The sequence below is a fragment of the Acanthochromis polyacanthus genome, chromosome 23, assembly GCF_021347895.1.
Source record: "Acanthochromis polyacanthus isolate Apoly-LR-REF ecotype Palm Island chromosome 23, KAUST_Apoly_ChrSc, whole genome shotgun sequence".
In the NCBI taxonomy this organism is placed as follows: domain Eukaryota; kingdom Metazoa; phylum Chordata; class Actinopteri; family Pomacentridae; genus Acanthochromis; species Acanthochromis polyacanthus.
In genome coordinates, this window is record NC_067135.1 from 4,532,202 (window position 1) to 4,557,764 (window position 25,563).

The window sequence follows — 25,563 nt, forward strand, 5'->3', positions numbered from 1 at the left end:
AGCAGACAGCCTAGTGACATGCCATAGTTCAGCAGTCAAGACTCTGCCAACTAGCTGTAATCAGAAGAATGTGGGTAAGACTTCACACCATCTGAGTAGACAGCAATGAACTGCTTTACATATAGGAGGCTGTAATAGGTTGTTGTCTCAGATGGCCAGAAACAGGCTTTCTAAATCAGGCAGCTCTTCATCCGTCACAGCCAATTTTGGTAACAATAGATATCTTTAATCAGTGGCAAACGGTGGGTCTGTGGCTCATCCATTCTGTCTGAATACTCACACTGCTTAACGATCACTTTAAAAACATTAAATCAAATGAATGCGCAAGGTATGCACCTCATAACTCCCACAAAATAGTTTGAGCTCCAGTTAAGTATCCCATGTGGCGTACAGACAACGTCGAAGTACAGTTTATTTTTATTTGTGCATATGTGACATACACAAAATCAGCCCTATCCCACCAGTCTTGTTGGTATATACATGTTGTAAGATTGCAATCATTCTACAAAGTGCGGTGTGTATTAATAGATGTGTGGGTGTGTGCCAGCATGTGAGCACAGCATGACACTGCAGGAGCACATCTAGACAGGTGTAGCATAGTAATGACGCTGTGGGAAGAGGGCAGCAGATAAGGCTTGAGCCCTGGTTCTCGTAGACCTGATATGCTAAAACCCAGGGGTGAGTTCAGGGCCAAAGTGACAGCCTAATGAATTATAGGTGCCTACTTTTCTAGTTGACAGTAAGATTTGCTTGGCACCCTCCACGCAGGCAGATGGAGGTTGTTTTTTTTGTTTGAGCTAACACAAAATCCGACCGAGGTGGTGGGAACGTGTGGATATGCAAGTCTGCGATGGCAAAGGCTCCTCCACAGTGTTGTGACAATGACACCCGGTTGAGAAACTGCCTACTGAAAAATGTTCTGAAGCAAGTGGGCCCTTATCACTGAGTGGGGTATTAGCACTAGTAATAAGCTGTGCCACTTGGTTGACAATACACGGAGAGCTGGCATTTCAGACAAGGACTTGATATGTCAGGCTGCAATGGAGGTATTTATGATGGCGACTGAATTTGATTCCCTGCGTAAGAGCGGTGTTCTAATGTGTGTGCGTGTGTGTGTGCTGTCTTGTTGTAGATAATGAAAATTCTGGAAGTGTGCTACTAAAAGCAACACAAACCAAATGAGAAGCAGCAGTGTTTACTGTGTAGGCGTACATTAGTAACTGCTACAGCATACTGCCAGGGAGGAAAAAAAAGAACAGCAAATACAGCCAACCAATCAACTGAATAACTTCACTATCTTGCTTTAGCTGTAGCAGCTTTTCCACGCATGTGCTACGCATGACAGTCAAATGTGTGGCACACTAAGAGCAAACTGAGAAGACTGACAGGCCTGTACAGTCTGGGGTGACATCCCGGCCTGAGCCTGAGCCGAGAAGTTTGCTATGGAAATGTAGCCGCTCCTTTTCGCAGGGCAAACAGACCATTTCTCTTCCAGGCCAATATCTTTTGACAGCCATAAATCCACAGAGAGAGCCAGAGAACATTTTTATGTTAATTATGTCAATTTAAATAGCTTAGCAACTCAAGATGTGAGAGGTGCAATCCAATTATCCAAGCTAGACGGAGGAGAAGGCAGCAAAATAAAGAGAAGACACTAGTTGGAGCTGCCATTTTAGAGGAGAAAAACTGCTTGTGCGCTGTTACTCAGTGATTCTCTCTGATGAACTATCATGTAGAAGCTTAATTTAAAATAACCCAAAAAGGTGTGCATTGGGGTGGAACACTATTACGGAGCAATTTTTTTACTGAAGATATAAATGATTTTCATTCTATTTCAGGTACTGAAGGCAGAGACTTGAATGATGACTGTTCTGTGTCAACAAAGAACAAGTTGTACCAAAAATACAGGCAAGAAAGGGGCAGAGTGCTGACAACCTGATCTAAGTTATTAATGAAGGTTGCTGAGATATAATCTAGACAGACCAAAAGTCTGCCTGCATCCCTCAGATAAACTGTATGGGAACACTAGAACAAAATAATATCTGTTTCAAAAAGGTGTTTAAAGGTATCTGAAACAGAAAGGCTTCATACAAAGTGACACCACTGGCAGGAACATTTAAACATATCAATGAGATTTATGTCGGCTTTGCTCTCAACTTCATTAATTTGAAATTAAAGTATGATGATCAAGTTAGGGGACCACATATTTTCTAACACTTAGATATATAAAACAGTTCAATTCAGTATCTTGTCTTTTGTTTGTTATTTTTGAGTTTTGGATGCTTTAAACTTTTTTTTTTTTTACCTACAAGAACATTTCCTAGTTTTGGAATTGGTAATTGTAATTCTAACTAGCTTATTTGACAATCTGGTGTTTTTAGTAATCCATACCTCCAGGACAAATATTTAGGGTTATCTTTAAGTAATAAAAGAAAGAAATTAGCTTGCCTGAAAAATTTGAAAAAGAAACAAAAACAAGCCAATTGAAGGATTTAGTGACCCATTACACCCCAATGAACACTATAAAAAAGATCAGCCAATCAATTTGTCATTAACAAGACACTGAGCATACTGCTTGTTAACTCCTCTGCAACACATGTCAGCCATCATTTGTGTGCTCAGTCGCAATTTGACTGTGAGGACTTCAAGCACACATAGCTGTGGGCTGGATATCATAAAAGCAACACAGCGGTGAGCAACAGAGAAAAGAGACTGTGAACTAATAATCTCTACAGAGGCTGACCGCAGCCAAATGACCGCAGAGGTTTGCTAGACAGCTTGATACAGATTACAAATACACAGGGGCAAAAGAGAGGAGAAAAGGGTAGAGGATAAAGGTAGTAACTGACGGATGTACAGAAAGAAGAAAGGCTTGTTGGAGAAACTAAGTGGATGCAAATGGAACGACATGAGCACGAACATGCTGAGGAATCAATAAATGCTATTAGCATCTCCTGTCAAAGTAATATATGTATAGGGTGTTGAAAAGCGGCAAGGGAAACAAATTCAAGGAGAAAAGGAAGAAGAAACATTTCGGTGGAAAAAGCTCGAGTTGGGGAACATCAAAGGAATCATCAGTGTGAAACTCTGCCTTGTCCCTGACAGCTTAGGCTAAGAACAGCGCAGCAACTGATGCACCACAGAGCACTGAGCCAAAGACATATACTGTGGAAAGTAGGACAAAATAAGGAGCGCTCAGGCAATTACCAATGGATTTTTCTGAGTATACAATGTACCGTGACAAACAGCATGTGAGACTTAGCAAGTCCACAACCAGACCATTCCCTTTAAGTGGCTGCCATCATGCGTCAACAATTTCACTATGGGTGGTGATTACATGAATTTAAATTGGCCACAGTTCAATACATCAATAGACCCAAGATGGCTGCTGAACTTGAAATGCAAGTAGCAGAACCCAGCAGGCTGTGGCTGCGCTGCACAAAAAAAAAAAAAAAAAAAACACAGATGGGAACAGCTTCTAGAAACACCATCCGCCAACTTAGGGACATGAATCAAGACACTGGCCTATGGGGAGCTGAGGCAATGAGAGTCGCCCAGGCCTGGCTGCTCTCGTCTTTCCAGAGATGACAGAGATCAATAGATGGATGAACCAATTGCCCGGGCTTATGTACTCAACTTAGAGCTCATTGCCACCATAAATCAACCTCTTGAAGAAAATTAACTCTCACTGACCCATTAAATCCTTGTCATTCCGCTCAGTCAAACTCATACATGAACTTCGCATGTTGCTCAGCAAAAGCACCGGCCAATCATTGGCTGATCAGTTAAGAAGAGTTTAGGAATAGAGCAACAAAAAGAAATGAGCTTACCATGGCCCCCACGTGTAAGAAAGGGCATCCGGTTGATGGCAATGGGCACAGTACCATGCTTGTTGTGAAAGTGGTGGACGTGGTGGGTGGTACTGAGAGAGGAGGAAACTCGGGCGGCCACGGCAGGGCACGGGAATACCAGTAGTGCAAGAGAAAGCACCAGCCTAAACAGGAAGGCTGGGCTGGCCCACACCACGGGTGATGCCACAGCTGGTCTGGATACCAGTAGCAACCCTTCGTCCACCTCCACTTCCACCTCCTGCTCCATAGGGGCGGGGCCTGAGAGAGACAGAAGGCCCCTCCCCCTCATACGACACAAACAGGAAGTGAACATCTCAAATGAATCCAGGGCCCATGATCCCCAGCTTTCCAGGCCGGGATGGAGAAAAAAAAAAGAAAAGAAAATACTGATGAAAAATATAAGCCAAAAAAGGAAAAAAAAAAAAAAAAAGATCCGTTTGAAAATCCCAAAAACGATTGAAAATAAAAACAAAAAAAATCTGTGAAAAAAAAAATACAAAATCCTTCCAGAAATGAAAGACCCCCAAAAATTCTCCAACAGTCTTGTGTTGATATCCAAAAGCTTCTGACTTGATCCTTTAGAACCAAAATAACTCCTCTCCTAAAGCAATTAAACCTTTTGTAAGAAACTTAACCTCTTCTGTTTAATGTACAACTTCCTTGGCAGCCTAAAACAAATGATCACAGCTTAGCAGCATCGATTTTGCAAACAAAAGACTCCATCTTAGCTCCTTGAAAAATATGTTGTGTACAGCTCTTTGAATTAATTGTTCGACTGACTTTCCTTTGCCTCGGGGAGATCTTCAGAAGGTTTCTCCACCCATAATCCAAGCCTCCATCACGAAGAAAGAGACTCCCGCCATCCCTTCGGAGGTTTTAGGAGACAACTTATATGGAGAACAGTAGAACAGAAAAATACATAGGAGTAAAACCAGAGTGCAAAAGGGAGAGGCAAAGAAACAACAGAGCCGAGACAAGGATGCTGTGATGAAGAAGCAGCCAAATCCTGTTTCGGGGCTTCGAATTCCTGAAGGAGCTCTGAACTCGTTCAGTCTGGAGAGATGAATAAATAGAATAAAGGACTGGCAGGGAAAAAACCCACGGATGTCGAGAAGGAGGACAAAACGGTTGGTTATTTCCAAGTACGGCGGTGCTAAATTCCCTCTCTTCTTTTCTGACAAAATAAATCAATATGGGTCATGCAGCGCAGAGCTGCACCAAGAAGACACCTTTAACAGGATTAAACCACAACCAAAGCATCAGTTCAACGCAACAATCCTCCAATCCTTAGACTTGTAACCAAGCTCCGTCCTACTTGTGATTGCTCTTCACCCTTGGGAATAGGATTCCGTGCGTCTGTCCCTTCAAACACTGCTTTCCAGGGTAGGAAGCGGATGAGAAGCAGCCACTGGTCCTCTCAGTGGAGCTCCGACACAGTCTGGCTTGCCGAGAGAGTCTGACGATGCCGCTGCCGCTACTGCCTCTGCTGTGAAATTCATGCTAATTGAATCAGAAGCTGCAGCAACGAGCGCATCCTTCCTGCCCGCACAGTTCTCCCGTCTCCTTTTCCTCCGATCAAGTCAGCCAGTTTCCCCCCCCACCCCAAACAGCACACGCGCAAAGGCTCCGTACAGGGCAGGGCAAAAAAAGCCAAGAGTCAGGGGCAGAAATACAGCCGAAAGCCAGAGAAAGGTGGACACACTCGGATCCTTTGAATGCACAGACGGCGACTATGATACATAGGGCAGAGCAGAGACAGCGAGAGAGTGTTTGTGTGTCTGGTTGAAGCAGAGAGAGAGAGAGAGAAAGAGAGAGAGAGAAAGAGAGAGAGAGTGGGAGGGGAATGAGTGAAGAGAATTGAAGGAGGAGAGCACGAACGCAAGAGGGATGGGAGGCACACATACATGTTGGGTATTGTTTGCACACACATATACAGAAGCTGCAGGTTTTTAAACCAATAGATACGACCATAACACACCGATGTGTAGATGTGTGAATTCACAAGTCACATGTAATACTAGCTCAAGTGCAAATGTATAGATCTGCAGAATCCAGCAATACACACCTTCATTAGGAGTGGCTGGGGGTGGGGTGGGGGGCAATTGTTGTATTCATGAACAAGCAAAAGAGGTGGATTTTTATTCAGCTATCATCGCTACAGACACACTTCTAATGTTTTTGTAGGAGGTTAAGTAAAAATCAACCTGATTTCTCTTGTAGGTTGTTGAAGTCCAGCTCATTTTAACTGAAGCTCCTACAATTACCATGACCTGGATGACTGAGAATCTTTGCAGACATATTCTAATGTTTTGCTTCATGCATCCACTCTTCTATTAATCCCCCTCTCCCTCCTCCTGTCTTAACCCATCTGCATTTCTGCATTGCATGTTTTTTTTTGTTCCTGCAGACAACCATGGAACAACAAAAAAAAATAAGAGTGACAGGTGGGGGGGTTGCCAAGAAAGCATGATGGTAAGGAGAGTGGGAGGAACAAGCCGTTCGATATAATGAGGAGAACGAAGGGACTGGTGTAGGAAAGAAATATAGCCAATGGACTGCAAGAGGAGAGGAAGTATGAAGGAAAGAGAGATAGACCGAGGGAAAGAGCTAGAAAGAGAGGAATGGAGGGAGATTGTGTATCAGATAAATCATGGCTGATAGAGATCGCAGTTGGGACAGGAGCTCAGTGCTAGAGACAAGAAGCAAGAAAAATGGCCAAAACGGGAAAAGGCAGTGCAGGTCTCCTGCTCTGATGGAGAGAACAGAGTCTGGACTATTATTCATTTACTCACACACTCATATGAGCACAGACACTCTCACACACACACAAAAACAGACACAAGCACCTCTGCCAGGTGGGAGCATCCCGGGGGAGACAAGAGATGCTGTGCTTGCTGCTGTCAGTGTGAGGGAGATGTGACACCCAGGGTGACCGGGACACATGCCCTGATCCTGCAGCAAGACTGAACTGCTGAACTTGGAGGAAGGATTACAAAGACTATCAAAAGTATAGGATTAACACATACTCCTATAGAGCTGTAGTATGGCAAGAACCAGGAGTCTGTGACATATAGAGTACTCTAAGAATTTACTATGCTGTACTTGAACAGTTAATTCTCTAATTAATCAAAAGCAGGGTCCACACAGATGATTTGCAGTGTGGTCAACATCCCACTCAAGGAGACAAATGTGGACTAAAGTCGAATTTCCTTTACTGTATTTTGTCCAAGCATGTCTACTAAACCTTTTAAGTTAACGGTTGGCTGAAAAGAAAACATAAAATGAAGGCTGTCTATTTCAAATGTCACAAATGTATTAAATTACCAGTAGAGCAGTAGGTAGGAGTGGATTCCTTTCACTTCAACTCTTCGGTGCGCTGGCCGAGACATCATGGTCAAGTTATATTGAAGTGGAACATGGCGTCTAACTTATTTTGCGATTATGTCCAGCCCCGGTATGTTAAGATTTCAGTGCATTCATTGCATTTGTCCGAAGGCACAGATTTCAGTTGCTGCATTACACCACTGATGCTCATTTCTATGCTCACATCTGATTTAAATCATAAGATGAAATACTTGTATATCTACCAACCAACAACTGCATGTCTCAGTGTTACAGTATAAATGCAGTAATTTTATTTATAGATGCCACTTAAGAGCAGTGTCATCCGTTGATTAGGATGATTAACTCATTGAGCTGTGAAGTGATCTTGAATAAACTCATATCAGCAACTTAAGCTACATTTGTGAACAGAGAAACATCCGGAAATAAATCATTTTAAATACGAGAAAGCATGAAAACACTTAAACTTATAGAAACCTCATGCAATTCTTTTTCTATGCAACAAATAATATTACCAATTACCTACTACTTATAAATAATTTTTAACTCTGAACAAGCGTATGAGCGGGGAAGCGGTGTGGTTTATCAGGAGACTGTCACTGACACTATAGTTTCCTTCAGAAGACAGTGTGTGGACTGGGAACTCATTATGATGAAAAACACAGAGGACTGCCAACACCTGCTGCTGCACTCCCCTCCGGCACAGAGAGAAAAAAAAAAAAAAAAAACAAGGACTACAGAGCGCACAAATACACACAGGTGAACAATCACTCCAGACACACACCCATGCATACTAATTGCACCACACACACATACACATGACTGCCATGTCAGCGCGACGGCTGCGTGATGCAACTCCAATGTCTCAGAGGCAAAAAACCTGCACGCACCAGACGCTAAATATTCCACCGCCAAACCTACAAACTCCAAAAAAATCCCTCAGGGAGTGTGAGGTCATAGATGGAAGAAGCAGGCTTTAGGTTACTGGCAGACGTGGGATCAAAGCCTCTCCTCCACAGTGTAATCCCGAGGAAACATGCTCGCCATTACACACCTAATTAATTAGACCTCAAACGCCACTCGAAGTTAAGTAGAGAAGATGACAGAAATACAAAGCGAATGAAGGTGTTTTCTTTTTGTTGTCAGGGAAGCAAGTAAAGAGTCTGTGCTGCTGCATGCAAGACGTCAATGTATAGATCAATTTAAAAGGCGCAAGTAGCTATGACACCCGAAGAGAAAGCCAAGGCAGGGCTTGGGTTTTTTTCTGTTGGGTGAGGTCAGGAAACTAGGACAAGTAGAATCTCTTTGCTTGCACAGAGGGGGAGAGCACAAAACACAAAAAGCAAGTCATCAATTTTTAACTCCAGTCTCCTGTTTGTGCTATTCAGTAGCTTTCTCCCGTACCGAGGCCCAGTGTTAGCCGCTTATGTAAGTGCACTGCTGGGAAACTTCCTCCAGACTGAGCCACAATGTTGGCCGCTTATATAAGTGCACTGCTGGATTCTATAAACTGGGATATAAACTTGGTTGATGAAGAAACTCAAAAAGTGGTTTGGCATTCGTATCTTCAATTGTAAGCCGTCATAAAACTACTTTTGTGGAACGTCCCAGATCAATTTATACTCTTGAAGTAAAACAGTAAATTGACTAATTTTCCCAATGGACAGAGACGCCTGCTTATGTAAATGGCAAACTAGATTACATGTGATGGCCTTTCAATGCGACCAATTTCAATAATTTCTGGTCTGGTGCAATTGTTGTCAGGCTGGCATTGTTGTTGTCTTACAATAACAACCCACAAAACCATTGTAAAAGCTAGAAATGTGAGCAATTTGAAAGCCGAGGGGAAGATTGTGGCTCGAGTCATGGTTAAAAGCAGCTGACTGAATGAAAACTGTGGTGTTTAAACTACTTGTGCACTCAACCATCCACCCCAACCATGTTTTGAAGAGATTTTGTGGTGCAGCGCTGACATTAAGCTACTTTTGGTATTGAGAGAAGACAAGACCTCACGGTTGCTTGTCAGGAAAATGGGATCTTTTTTGGTCTTTTTAAGCACGGCTGAGAAAAATGATCTTTTTTGGGGAAGACTGTCTGAAAATGTACACATATATTGTACATAATCACAATGAAATCTTTGTTATTTTGTCTGTATAGTTAACTCTCCACAGTACCCTGAAGTTCATCACTTTACTACCTACCTAAGCCTCTTAAGTACGCCTCTAAGAAAGATACTGAAAACCTGTGCTTGACCAAGTATCATCCTCTCTGATTAACACACACAGGAAGCAAAAAAGCTTCTTTGGCAGGCTAATAATTTGTCTTTTTTTCACTCCACATTAAGGGGTTTGGTTCGTGACATTATATTGAGGCTTGCGATCACAGATCTCGATCAGGCAGACTTTCAGACAAAGATAATTTACTTAATTACTGACGCCACTGATCTATTTTTTATATATATTTTTGTAATGAAATGCTATCTTCTGCCACCTAAAGCAAGTGATGACACTAATATTTGCCAATCAAACTGCAGTGGGGCAGCACATAGTCGAGCCTGCCTGCCATCAAATTTCCCATCTGCTTTCACTTCCAAGACTTTTCTGTTTTTTACCCCCACGTGGGGCACTTGACATTGTGAGTGTGTGCCTATGCCCATACAGTGCCTCCACAGCCAAGTACGATTAACAACACAATTTAAACCCCACTCTGTCCCGCCACCAACTTTATATTGTAGAATACGAATAAATGGCAGCATTAAATGCTGTTTGCTGTCATTAATTTCTAATCTGCTCACTAAAAGCAGCTGCCAGCAGGTGGGGGTTAGCTTCACTTGACCCAAATGACCCATTGCAATTTACAACTGGGCTACTGCACTATACTGTTCAGTGCAGGGAAAGACGGTAACATAAGCCTGCAGCCAGTTTGCGGCTTGTAATGTGATTCATACTGTTTATTTACTTACTTTAATATGCTGCTCTCAGGGAGGTTTTGTAATTAAAATCTATTGGTTTTCCACCAACCCAGCATCAATTATCCTGCCGGTAATCAGATGCATACATTTACCCAACAATGGCTTCAAAGTAAGCCACAAAAGAAAGAAAGAAAGAAAGAAAAAACGCAATGGAGAACGGAAGCAAAAATATTGAATCATCTCTACAAAGCTGATGGATGCATTAGAGGAGAGCGATGGGTCAAAGAATCCACTAATAGCATTGCGGTTGCACCAGCTCCTAAAACTAAGAATATGAAGTTAAATGCATCTCTATGGTGTATGATATCAGGGTAACAGGAATTGAAAGTGATAATGAAAGAGAGCTTTAACGCACCGACATCGATAAAGAAAGACGAGGAAGGAAAAGGAGAAGGGCTAGATGAAAAGGAATGGGTCAGGATGAAAGACAGAGAGGAAAAAAAGGCAGGAGCAGTACGTTTGGTAATTAGAGGGGAGGGATTAAAGGAAAACGTGTGTTGTGGGCACAAGAAGCCTCAGCTAGGTAGAGAAGAGGAAAGATAAGTAGCTATGGGGGGTGTCTCCTGTTTCGCTTGAATGGAGGAGCAGGTTGCACACATCTTAATCATGTGAAATGATATATCCTCAAGGGGAGTTAGAGGGAGACGGTGAGGAGATGAGGGAAACATATAAATCACTTCCCCTCCCCTTCCCCTTTCCTTTCCACATCACCATAAAAGCCATTTTCTCTGAGATTTCATTAACGATCATACGCTGAATGACATTGTCTGCCAATCTTATGTTAGCTCTCCCCGTCCTAGTTAATTGGGTGTTTGGTAATTACAAAGATCTGATATCCATCAGTCTGTTGGGATGCTGAATATTTAAACAGCATAGGTATGGCTTGCCCCTCGGGGTGCTGTAACAGTGTCTCATCAGCTGAATCAGCTTTCTTTTCATCCACAGTCAAAATAACTCACTGCCTTGACAATACAAGGACAGATGAGGGTTGCTTCCCCCTGGGGTAAGTCCATGGTTGATGTTCCAAGGAAGCTGCTAGGTAGCTTTTTTAACCAAGCAATCATGAATGGAGGGCCAAACAGTGGCCATAGCAGCATTTTTCTCTTTTTCTTCTTCATTTAAATTTGTGTATTTGCAATTTATTACATTGCACTTATTTACTTTGTCATCATGAATTTGCAGCACAAGTGTTTTGTCCCAGTTGTTTTATACTGCATGCAACAGGAAGGACTTTGTAAGCTACAGTATGTATTGAATTGCAGTCAGCAGGCTAGTAGTTGTTTTCTTTTTGCTATTTTCACATTGAAACTATTACTCCTCTGATATCAGTTACATTTAGTCTTTTCTTTTTGACATACGTCCTTGCAGCTGTGATCCAAAATTGAATGTTGTATCACTAATATTGCCCATATATGTCGTCAACTGTGGTACAAAAAACCCCAAACATGACCAGTTGTGAGGATAACACAATCTTAATTAGTCACTTTGGGGTAATAGATTTTTTTAACTCTAGATGCATTTCAGTTATTGATCTTGTAAATATGCATTTCTAATACCGCTAATTGTCATGTTGTGCTCATCAGTGCGCATGAATCGTTTACAAAAAAAATATTAAATCATAAGCAAACTGATTTTGAATGTAACTTAAAAGCATTACCCGTGACACCTGTCGAGCTGTGTAAGGTCTCTTTCCCCACAAGCGAAACGTTGCATTCTCTTTTTCTGCCTCAATTTCACCATAGTAGAAATGTAAACTTAGAATGCTGCTGGTGAACTGGCAAGCTTCTCCCATCTCTCTCTCTCACCTCTACTTATCTCCCCTCCACTGATTCCTTCCTCCCCCTCCAGACATACATCCATCCATCTCCGCAGCCGAACACTGTGTGGTGAGTCAGCTGTCACTGTCTGTCCCTCCAGCTGTGGACCCAGCTGTCTGAGCCAGATGGGCTCATCTCCACCTCATCCTCCCTCATCTATGAGGTCTATGAGGGCCCCCCCTGACCTGAAGCTACGGACAACTGGCCCTGGAGTGCATTACTCTCACTGAGCCTAAACTATACGGCAAAAAAAGAAGCTTCTGTTGCATTCCAGCAGATAAATGAGGCGTCGGCGCAACTCACTCGCTGTGACAAAACTCCAAGCTGCAATGGGTCCTTATTGTTATTAGCAATAGCGGAGAAAACATTCTTTTGTTTAAGCGATCGCTCTTTTCCCTGCAACAACTTCAGAGAGTGATTTACAGGTTTTCTGGGACTTGAAAACGATTCTTTTCTACGTGCCATTGTGAAGGTAATAATCAGGGTACATGCTGAAAGGTTGGTGGGGAGGGAGAGTGCCTGCTAAAGCTATTCCAGAATAATACTGGCTCACAGTAATCTCTTGCACACAGGGAGAAATTTTGACAAGGATTTAAGGATTTTAAATACAATTTCTATACGCAATGAAGGCCCAACAATAGCACTGGGGAAACAGGGGAACAGAGCACGGTGCGAGAAAGAAAGTTAGGCCAGGAGAGAGGAGAGAGGACAGCGTGCACGAGAAAGAAAGAGTCATCATCTTTCTGGGGAGCCAGATTGCAGAGCTCTAGGGTATGAGACACCCCAGTGTTTGAAATGCCTGCTGAATCACATCTAATTTATCCAAAGCCTATGTGAAGAGGGGAAAGAAGTTGTGAGCGAGCGTGCGCATGTGTGTGAAAGAGGGCGAAACACACAAAAAAAGAAGAAGAGAGATCAACAGAAAGACAGAGTGCACTGTACAACAGCTTATTTAAGACATAAGCCGTTTTTGATGCTCCGTTGGTGTCTATGTTCGATAAATGGAAGTGCCTATCGATTTAAACTCCAGATAGGGAGCGCCGAGTCCTCGCTGTTATCACTGAGATTAACACACAACAACAATGAGAAATCTGCAGGGAACAGAATTCTCTTGGTCTTATCCTGCACATGAGAGATACATGGCTTGAGCTGCAATTTTGTCTACTGCTGATAACATCCCACACGTTCTGCAACACTCCCATTGATACCGATGTGCAAGAATATGAAGGAAAGCTACCGCCAGGCACGTCAGGCTAGATCTACTGAACATTTGCAGAGGTGCACACAGGAGACCTAAGTTCATTATATTTTTAACTAGTGCGTGGTAATAGATGCAGGACTCTGTCGATATGATATCCAACCCAGAGTTTTGCAAAAGACCTTTGAACCCTTCCAAAACAGAATGGCAGTGGCAAATCCAATACTAAAATCCAACCTAGACCTAAGGCTATGTTTTTATTTCATCTATTACAGACCATGAGTTCGCTAAGCTAATGCACTCCGTCTCTTTCCCTGTAGGTATAATTTTGCAACATGACACATAAGGACACGGACGACAGAAAGAACTGTTTCAATAAATTACTTTTGAAACCAGTCCAAGGCAGAAAACTGGTTGAATGGCAGAACCAGATTGTTTTTATTATGTTACAATGCTTTGTCAAAATGGTATTTATTACCTGTTCAGTAACTAACCACATAAGCACTAAGAAACCAAGACAGGAGGCTATCAAATATTTGAGACACAATTAAGCACCGCTTAATTGAAAGGATTCTACTTAGATGTGATTTGAATGAGAAAGCTCTTAATAAGTTTCGACTCAGCTGGGATCAAATATGCTCCTTTAAAGCTTCACGTCTTTATGAGTACACCCCGCAGAAGTCTGATGTAATGTTAGACTGCAGGAATGTGGATGTGTTTTGTGAATAAATTTCAGCATATTAAATGGATTCTCTGGTCAATTTGTACTTCTGTAGGCCCAGGGTAACAGTGGCAGAAAATACAAGCAAAATATGACCAAATCTGCACTGAAAAGACTATAATAGAAGCTAAATTGTAACTGAAGCAGTAGAGAACACAATAAGCAGGGAGTAAAGCAGATAATAATGAAATACCAGACAGCATTTGTGGATTCTTGTCTGCATACATCTCAGCACTGAGTGGCCTTTCACCAGGATTTCCCAATCTTCTCTTGATATTTATACCTGTCATTTTAATCCTTTCCCCCAACACCAGCTCTCAGCTTAGACTTTCTATTTTTTTTTTAAACTGCAGTCTTTATCATTTTCTCCCTCTGGGAGGCAGTTTGGTCATAATCCCCCTTTCTGATGTTTGCGCCTTCTTGTGTCATCGCTTATCTAAGGGGGAAACCCTTGAAATAAACACTTTCCACTGATTTCCCCTTCAGTGGAAAATATTTCCTCCCAGTTCTCTGTATACACTTTCACTTACTACTAGGGAAAGTGCAACTTTTCAAAAAACAGAAGCAGAAAATCTCCTTTTAGGGCATGTTTTGGATGAATTTGTGCCTACATTGAGTCAGACTGTGCATGTGTGTGCACCGTGTAGTGAGTGCGGCAAAAGTCCAGAGCCTTTGCTGCAGTATAGCTGACTGGAATCAGGATTTCAGAGTTAATGGACAGGGTGACGGCTGCCTCCTCGATGTGTCAGCCTTTGTTACACGCTCTGCACACAGAAGCCACCACCGCTGCTGTCCGCAACAGCGCAACACAGCAGCGGAATACATTTAAGAAAAGCAGAATACGTAGGAAAAAAACACATTTGCTGCATCCCGTGCGCCATCCCTCGGGCATTATATCTGATAACTTTGATTACTTTGTTGCATGGCTTTGCTCTTAATAAACACACAGGTTGCCTTCACAAATTTGTTTTGATTCATTTTCATTCCTGAAGGTCCTCCACTGTCTGTCCTTGTGATATTGGTTATGTGCATGTGCTCCAGAATGAGCTTCACATGGAGCACATCTGATAGTGTTGTTTACTTCACACTGTAACAATTTTTTTTGCAGTGCTTTTATATCAAAGCCACAAACTAATCCTCGGTGCCCAGCGTGTGAAATCGTTGATGTTATTTGACAGCAAAGACCTCGGATCCAGTCACCCGAGTGGGGCCCCTGCAAACACAGGCCTCCACACTCGGAACCAACCCCCAAGTGGAATTTCAACAGCTACTATTACACTTCAGAAGGCGAAAATACAGGAGGTAACAAAATCATTACTTATGGATCTAGCCTATATAGAAATCCTGGTAATTCCGCAGCTTATCTTATATCATAAATCCCTGCAGTTAGCAAATCAATCTTCCCAGCAGATTTTCCTCCAAAGAGTCAATGATATATAAACATAATGACAAGTGGGGTGCCCTCCAGTGGTTGGAGTCGACTGCAAGTTGTTTGTACCGAGGTTAGATCTTGGAAGCTTGCATGGAATCAAGTAGGATAAAGAGTAGGCAAAGACGATCATGCCTCAGGGGGATACAGTATTACAATTTACATAAGTTCACTGGCAGCGGACACACAAAGAGAAGTGTCCAGGAATGTCCTTGATGTCTCTATACCTTTTTCTCTTTCATTATTCCATTCTCCCTTGCTTTGACAGCAGCTAGTGCTTGAACTCAATAGAGGACGTTAACCACTTAAGAGCAGGCCTCGTATCGAGCAGCTCCACGAGGGCTAATTAGGGATGAGCCTGATGGCAAGTTCTGAACTTATCTGTCGACTTGCAGCAGCGCAAGGTTGAAGGGTTAACATGTCCAGGTTATCAATAAGCAGCCGGGGATGCCTGCTTTGAATATGTAAAAACGGCTTTCCATTACGGTATTGGCCGCTATTGCCAATCATGATTGCTAAAAGCGCTGTGCTGCACATTTTAACAGCTGGGGACTGATTGAGTTTTTAATTGAGTAAGAAATGGTTATCAAACAATAACAGACTGAGTCAATACATTCAAGGGTAACTGTGTAAAAATCTTTAGTCAAATCTTTGTTTTCCCCCAGTAATTTTTAAACACTGCACTTTCCCTTCCTCTCTCATCTCCATGCACAATATGAGCACAAGCAAAGAGGCAGGAGGTGACATCGCCAACATAATAATTAGTCATGAAGCCGTCGCCTTCTTCTCCCACAGACTTAATGAGCTAGAGTGGCTGTATCGCTGCTTATTAAATTAAGTAATTTCTAGCCACTAGGACAGAGGAGAGAAACAGTGAGCATAACAAATTTAACTTGGACAACTGACACACACACACACAGTGCAGCTTTATGGCAACTTTGCACTGGTTTGGCCACGACTGTCTACGGTTTAAGAATGTAATCAAACACCAGCCACATTGCAATGACATTTTTGCCGTTAATGTGAGAAGTTTAAGATTCCCCAGCAAAACAGAATTGATGTGGCTTTTTGCTAAACTGATGGAAAGCTCAAAGTAAAAGCACAGGACGTGAGGTACAGCAGCAGCTTGCACATTTTCAGCATTTACAACACAAGGTCACAACTACGGATGAATGAGAAACTCTCACTCTCAAGTACTTTGTGTGACTCAATGTATTCACAGGCTAGTGAAGTAAACGCCGTGGTGTTACATCTCGCGCTGATTTCACTGAAATACAAAAGCAAGGACTCCACTTAGTTTAAAATATTGCAGAAAGCGTCATCAGCCTCTGAGAGCGAGTGTAAAGGTGAGGGGAAAAAATCTTGACAGGCACTTTAGCGGCGAACAGGAAATTGAACAGGCTGACATTTAGTCTGCCGGGTTGGAGAATCAGGTGATAACATGACAGGAGGCATCCAAGAAAAGGGTCAATCATTGTACAATCAAGCCAGAAAGCTTTAGACATCTACACAAACCTCAAAGCAGCGAACAGATACGTATATTTATAAGTGGATTATGAAGAAAACGACTACTGTTGTTGACTTTTTCACTCCTACGACCTCGTCTTCTCATCATGACATTGAAAAGGCACAAGACATAAGAAACGCGCAATTATGTTTTCTGAGCACTAATTGTGATGAACTTCTAGTTTAAAATGCTAAAATATGTTACATTTCTGATCACTGATTTAATTGTTGTAGGGAGAAAGCACCTCACGCTAAACATTTAGTAAGTAAGCAGTAAGTGTGTGTCTGCATTAACTGTGAGCTGTTATGTTTGATTAAGGAAGGCCTTCCATTAGTTCATGTACAGCTATTTGTTGTAACTGGTCCAGTGTTCCACACAAAGCTACATTTGCATTCTAGATATATACAGAAGTGCATGCAGGGGCTGAGAAGCCAAGTCTTGCATATGGTTTTACACTGCGCTAAAGGTAAAATCTATGTGAGCCTGTGACTACCAGGACACTTGGCTAAGGTTTAGGCTGTTTGGTAGTATCTTGATTGTTCTTGACAATGAATCAAATTATCAGAGATAAAATAAATATGCAGAAATGTTATTTCTAATGGGACCTCTACTGGCTGACAATCAATTATACACATTAAAAATGCCTAACATTTGAAATCGTCCTTACTCTTTAACCTCAAAAACAAATAGTACAAAAAACTATGATGATGGTGGCATGTGGAATCAAAAACCAACACAATGTTCTCCCCAAAGAGGCTTTTCATCTCTGCATTTGAGGACCGCTAGTTCTCAGATAACATCACAGTACAGAAATGAATCGGGACAGACATATATTTTCCACAATCAGAAATCAAATAAACTAGATTTCCTGCCTATTTGCTGGGTGGAAACCTCCGGCCTTCATATCTCTTTACATACCGTGCGTGTGACACAGCATTACTTATTCATGTGGACATAGGCCAAGTAAACACATCACATGTACGCACTCAATAATTTAGACGGAGGAAGAGGGCTGCGTGAGCACTTTCCAGGTGCAATCCATATTTGGAGATTGGGTTAGGTAAAGACATTCATCTTTACTCTCAGATGTCAGATGTTGTCCGATGATTCTGGAGTGATTTCTCTCAAGTCCCGGCTAAACTGCTGACACCACTGCATAAAGTACAGATTCACTCCCCACTACTTTCTGCTTTGAGGACATGGCAGAAAATGTCGTCCATAGACAAATGTGACCCACAAAGCTGCAGGTCTTTAACGTCTGCAAACAGCAGCTGAATGCAGGCACCTTTGACATACCAACCGTATCACCAGGCACAACATATTCACATAATTGTACAAACCCGAGACTGTGTTCAGTGACAATGCTTTAAAATATTAAATGCAATTATTTTTCAGATGATTGACTTCTCTAATAAACATGCAGGCATGGGCATAGATTCGTTTGAACATCAGAGGACACACTGAGCAGGGGACTGGGCATCTTTCCCAAGGAAATTTTGAGCATCACACATTGAAAATCCTGCATTATGGTGATTTTTTTATGCACACATCGCTTCCTTTCCTCCATCATTTTATGCTGTAAATGTCTTTATATATGCAAGGGAGAACAGGAAACTCAGAAACCAGGTCGTAATATAAAGGAATATAACGCAATGAGTAAAAATGTAGTAATATTATCACTGCTGCCTCAACACACATTAAGCTATGCTTTCATTTTTGTCCTCCTTTGTGTCTTTTGTTTGGGGGAAGTATGCAGCCTCTTTAAATGTGCATGTAGCACCGAGTAACGTCAAGGATAAATTAATTAATTTTAAATAAATTACAACCCCTCGGGCTTTAATAGCTCATATGTGTGTCAGTCAGATTTCTGCTCACACTGAAAACTTTCTGCACATTTGGAATGCATCATATACAATTATTAGGGGTACAATGCCAATGCTCTAATTGTTGAGTGGATCAAGTTCCCTGCATTCTCCACTGAAATCTATCCCTAAGCATACATGGAGACTACGATATAGTTAAGATCATTATGACAGAAGGATGCTAACTGAGAAAATGATTAATGTCACTATAATAAGGGGCAAAAACTTCCTATATTCATTAAATATTAGCATCAGATATTAAAAATGTGTTGCAGAGTTCTCCACAATATTCCGAGTACATCCGGGTGTGACATTTTCATGAATTCCCCAATTTTGATCAACGATAACAGACACACAGATTAGTCATTATTGCCAGGATATGCGTTGCTTTTTCATTATCTGTCTTCATTTTATTTCCGTTCCTGTTTACAATATAATCTATGTTTTGCAGATGAATAATCCCTGAACGGCTCCAACATGACTTCCACTATTTTCACTTACAGAATTGCTCAGTACACGAGGCGCTGCACTCGCTTCATTATTGCCACAGCAGAACATAAATTCTCACCCTGAGTGATGAATGCAATGTAAATATACTGACTCACAAACTTGAATAACATCATTTAAGTTATTTACTGCACAGTTTGGATAGGGAACCTGCATGTTTTTTTTTTTCCCCCTCCTATGTTTGTAATAGTGAGGATTGATTGGGATAGCTGGCTTTCAGTCTTCTCTCCACCATCAGGCTGTATAGCTGGCAGCCATAATGCCCTGCTCTGCTTATCAAATGCCAAGATGACAGATTTAATTAAAGACCCTTACACTCTTTATTCAGCCCGGCCCCAAGTCTGGTCCCGCTTATGCACTGCAGGGGTTTACGGGAATCACTCTGTGACAGGGTCTGATAAAGTCATTAGGCTCCCACACTAATAATAGGAAATGGGCAGGGATGTCCTTTTGTTAGCCAAGAGATAGGCATTACTGCTCGCATGTAACACAAGAGGATGAATGCTTATGGAAATGAGAAAGGAACATGTAATGGAGGATCACTAATCTAGGATGACTGGAAGTACAGGGGGAACTGCAATGTAAAAAAGCACACTGGATTAATGGCACACAAAACGACTCAGTTGGAATTTAATCAGGGAAGGAAATGGATCTCTGGCTCTCTGGGATTGGTTGGCAAGTGAGCTCCAGCCATAGGTTACGTAAATGAATCAGTTAATATAAAATTTAGATCCGAGCACCCGGCCATGACAGTTAATTTTAATGTTTTCTCAAGCGGTTTAGTCCCAACATGTATCTTGCTTTTTGAGCCAGTGAGTTGAGATTTGATTGCCAACAAGTGTGAAGAGTGGAACCGCAGGATCAACCCCAGTCAGAGCACATGGCGCAAGAACATTTCTACCTCAGTGGGCAGGGAAACCTTGCATTTCGAATAACTTCAGCTTAAATAATACACTGATTTTCTATGGGACAGAGAGCTTTACATGCATGGATGCAGCAAAGTGTACAAAAATCTCACCATACACACTAGCCTGCACTTTTTCCGTCTGTCTGTCTCCCTTACTCCGCTTCATTCGTTGGTTCTCTCGTCATTTTATTTTCACTCCCTTGGCCATGATTACAGTGCGTACATTTAAATAATTCAATTTGCAATGCCCAGCTACATAATCATATTCTTCCTCCTCTGCTTTCTTTTCACTGATGCTTCAACTCCCCGTGGGCAAATTTTCTCCTCTGTCTCTCTCCTTCAGTTAAAAAAAGACTGGTTTGTTAAAGTCACATAACTTTGATTCGATGACAATTATACTCGTCTTTCTCCTCGCTTATATTAGCCAATGCAAACTTAATACTAGATCCTCCTCCCCAAGCTCTACTATGAAGGGCTATTAATTACTGCAGCCCACTTGTCACCATTTGTCGGTTAAGTGGCCATTCTCATTTCTAATCAAAGCTACTTTTACTCAGCCGTAATAGACCTTTCATTTTCCATTTTCATAATCGGCTGTATGTTGCATTGCCACTTGTTTCCGGTGAAACAAACCTTTCGTGTGATTTTTTCTCCTGCTTTTGTCTTTCGCAAATCATTTACGGTTAAAACAAGAAACATTTAAAGAAGATAGGCCTGCTTACTTACTTAGCCGAGCATGCAAAGCAAACCATGTTTTTTTTTCAAGAAAACCTTCACTTAACTTAGCACAAGGATGTCAGGTGCCAAGCCATAGCAGCAGTTTATTGCTGAATATTTCCCATGCCCCTGGTGAGGGTGTTTAGAGTCACTGTCAAAATGGAGACCATAAGCCATCTTGTATTGCATTGAGCTCTCCCTCTAGCATTTGGCCTTTCAGATCATGTTTCGCTTCAATTATATGCGCTCTCCGTAGATTGTAGATTCAAAAGCGATGACAGGATAAGAGAAGACAGCGAAATACATGAGAGTACACAGACACTGAGAGACAGAAAATATGGCAGTCAGATTGCGCGTTGGCACCCTGCTATTGTGTTGGCACAGCATCAAGAGCCTGATGGCCAATTAGCAATAAGTAGTGGGCAGGTGGAGGCCTATCAGTCTGAAATCTCACACATTCAAATTCCTCCTTGCCTTTTCTCTTTAAAACCTTTACTGCCTTCCCTCTTCCTTGTCCTACTTCAGCGACCACTCACTCCTCAGCGCGTCTCTCTGAGGGCGTGGCCCCTCCGCAGGGGCCGGAGAAAGCCAGATGGCATTCACAGTCGTGTCAGTGTCTGTGTTTGTATGTTAGCGTGTGTTTCCTCCTTCCCAGACAAGCAGCCACCAGTCCACCAGAGCTGTGGGGCTTCACTTGAGCTACTGGCACTGATTAAGACATGTTGGTACGTGCCAGGCATTTCATGCATACAATCATCCTCACACACAAACACACACACACACTACGCTCATCATGACTCATCTTCTGAAGTTTCGACAATGCGTTGCAGCGATGCTCAGCGGTTTCTGGTGAGAAGAGTGTGAAAAATGACGGGAACTGGCCACATGGGACATTCCTTATATTTGTGTCTTTTTAAAATGCATGTTACATAGTCGTGGTATACAGCATGAGGTTTTTTGAAGCGCTCAGTACAGTTCTTGTCCAGTCTACTACCTCACCCTGAGGGACAAAAGCCTATGGGCATTTTTTGAAGGATAATCTGTAAATGTCGATCCCTGACAGAAAGCATGTTTCAGTGGTCACTGACTTATGTGCCCTCAAGCACCATTTCTGATTGGACTGCTTACTGACATGATCTGTGATTTTAGAGTATAAAACCCTTTCCACTGCTTCATGGCTTTCTGGGACCCGGCAGCAAAGAACAGCCATTGCATTCTTCATTCATTAGAGCTATAAAAGGCTCATTTTAATTTTGTTTAATTCGATTTCAGTATCAGGTGCTATAATACGGAAATGACTTGAGGCCTGAGCGTTCATCTGTATTGAATGCATGACAAATTAAAGTGGAAACAATGTAGTTACTTATTTCACTTATTTTTCTTTAGTAAACACAGGTAAAAAAGCCTGCATGTCCAGCAATTAAGGTCGTACAAGTTGCAGTACATCTATCCGTGTTACTAATTGTTCCAGTCGCTGTTTTGCACATACAATGTATATGTAGAACTTTCATGGAGTGCTGCTAACAAAATAAACTACATTAATATGAATATGGATCATATGTAATGTTAAAAAAAAAAGCCATACTGTAAAAATAATGTAGAAAAACATTGCGATGGTAACCACATATTTTATATATTTGCATTTAAAAAGTCACTCTTGAGAGGGTGCTAAACAGTTTTAGTTCAATACTGTGCCTGAGATTAACGTGGGAAATTGACTTAAAAGGTATTATATGCAGAGACAGAATGGGGGGGGGGAAATAGGCAGCTTTCCACTGCAGGAACTCGACGCAGGTGTAAGGTGCCATGGACATTTATAGGAACAGCTCCATAATTGGATTAGCCTTTCTGTTTCCATGGCAGTGTAGGATCTGACAGGTTGGACCGTGATGTTATCTCAGAGTGTGGCAAAATAATGACAGATATTAGCACATAGGAAATACAGCAATGGGGAATTTGTTGTGTTAGCATGTACGGTAAATTTTACAGGGAAGACAACAGTTTTTCATTGACAAGGACGTTTTGAAGGCAGAAAAACAGCCTGACTGAGTTTAATCAATTAGCATTTGTCTTCTCTTCTTTCACTTCACCAAGTCAGCAGCAAGACTCACATTGCAATGGGTCAGTCAGAGGTACCAACCCTTAAGCGTGTACTTTTTTTGTCTCTCACAAAAACGGCCCTGAATAGGTTCTACAGAGGTAGATTTTGTGGCTGCAGGATTCAGGCCACCCTAAAATGACTAGCAAGTTCCTGCAATCAAAAACAACTACCTGTTCCAATTCAAAATCACAAATAGTGCCCATTTGACCCATTCTAGGCTGCATACAATGGGCTTGGTTTATTTTGATAGAGATGGCAATTTATTCCAAAGCTCTGGTCTACTATGAAAACAATAAACTAACCTAAGAAAATATAGCTTAGAAAAATATCGATTATCATCAAGTAAATGCTTACTTGAACAACACAGCACAGCGTGTAATATTTTGTATTTTTCCCTGAACTTTCAAATGACTGTGTTGAACTGACAGTGCACAGAACTATCGTCCTCTTTAAACCAACTGCAGCTATGATGCTGACTACAAAATATATGGACATTTTATCTCCATTAGACAGACAGTGACCAGGCAGCCAGCCAGATGGCCAGCTGAAACTGCATCAGCACCTCAACACATTAGCCAGCATTGCTTCATTGCCCTATGGAGCTATTTTACATATATAGATAATAGCTTTGCAAATTTAAATTAAAGACAATGCAGACTTAGTTGTTGTTTACATGCACAGTGAAGTTTTTAATTTGATTCAAATTTTGTTTTGTGCCAATTTTAAGCTTTCTGAAAGATTCCTCCTTTCTTGCACCTGTAATACAGTGTCCATGCTGTTTTACACGCTGTGATTAGCAGTGCTTCACCTGCATTAGTCTAAAGGTGATTCCACATTCTTGCTCCTTTAAAGGTTTCTACCCACTCCATCTTGTTTTACAGGAAACAGGCATCATCATAGCAGGACGTTATTCTGAATTTTCCAGCCCATTTCCTTGCTGTGCCGGTCTTCTCTCTCAGAGCTTGTAGATGATGTTTCCCCCAGCCTTCATTCCCTGCGTGATACATCACAGCAGGTAATCCATTGTGTGAAGAAGATTCAGTGGGGGGCATACAAACTGTAACTGCAGATTTTCAAAAATATCTGCGGTAGAGTCATCTATAACCACATCCAAATACATGGATTAGGATGTCTAGACTGTATGCAAAAATTGCAAAGAGTAACTCTTGCCATGTCCAAACCCAGCCATGCTAGTGTACAATACATCCAAATATTATGCAGAGTGTGATCATGAATTATTCAATCAAGTAATTAACCATCATGGAGACGAGGATGAGGCAGCTTCCTCGTGAGGCTTTGATAACATGATTTGCACCGTTTTATTAGCAGTCTAATTTAAAGCAGTTTGTCTTCTTGGTTTCATCCTCTCTATCAGCATTTTTCTAAATCCCTTCAATTTTCCCTCTCAAAATTCATTTTGCCATCGAGCTTAGACAGGGCAGTTATTGTGCCACTCTAATGACAAAATCACTTTAAGCCAGCCAGCAACATTTCAATTAGTAACTGAGTCGCATTTGTCGGAGATATTAATCGGGAACTTTCACCGGGAGGCATGTGCTTACTCGTCATCACGTGGCATCAATCAAACTCGGCTCAACGGTGGATGAACATTAATCACTGGGATCAAAGGAATTACCAGGGCCACTGTAGGGTGCACAGTCTCTGGAGGGATAACATACATGAGCACAATGCACGCATGAAGATAGTGACACTGAATTATGAATAATATTCTGACACTAAATCTTATGGTTATCTTTTTACAGGATTTTCCAGCAGTAAGAAACGGGAAACCTATAGAAATAATGACAACTTTATTGTTCATATTTTGAGTTGTCTGTAGTGTCTTAAGATCTAATAAGTAAAGAAATTAAACATGCTATACAGTGTTAGTTTGGTCAGTAGAAAACATTAGAAAGGCCTGATTTATGTTGGAGCAAAAAAATGTAAAAAGTTTGTACTGGCAATGGAAGTTCTTTCTTTCCCTGTATTCAAACCGGATCATTATCTGTGCATGTGGGAGAGCACCATATCAGAGCTGTTATTTATGTTGGCTGCATAGCCATAGAAAACAGTTAAGTATCATTAAAATGAAATGCCGTTGGTGAGGAGTTTTCATGTGGCGAACCCTGCCGAATCGATGACTATACAGTTGCTGGGACGTGATACAATGAGCAAAGAGGTAGTTAGTCTTGCAGCTGTGTGAAATCAATGCCTCGTTCTCGGTCAGTGTGACCTACTTCTGTTACTGAGGCCATTCATGACTGTGTGTGTGTGTGTGTGTGTGTGTGTGTGTGTGTGTGTGTGTGTGTGTGTGTGTGTGTGTGTGTGTGTGTGTGTGTGTGTGTGTGTGTAAGCAGCTTGTGTGTTCGTAATATGCTCTCATGTCTTATAAGCATTCCTGTCTGAAGGCAGCACTGCATTTGTGTGTAAAAGTTGTGAGTATGTAAGTGTGGGGACGGTTGTGTATGCATCTGTTCTGCATAATGCTGACAGACACTGAGGCTGCACCACACACACACACAGTCATCTCCTGCATTGTTTTCCAGTCCAGTCAGATATATGCACTGCAGCATTTCTTCCACTGTGCTCATCATATCAATACAGGGCTTACAGATCAATCAGGAGGGCCAAAT

General features: G+C 41.8%; 1 protein-coding gene across 1 annotated transcript in view; it reads right to left on the reverse strand.

Moving 5' to 3' along the window:
• nrxn2b (neurexin 2b) overlaps positions 1-25,563 on the reverse strand; it is a 704,661-nt gene that overhangs the window by 222,648 nt on the left and 456,450 nt on the right.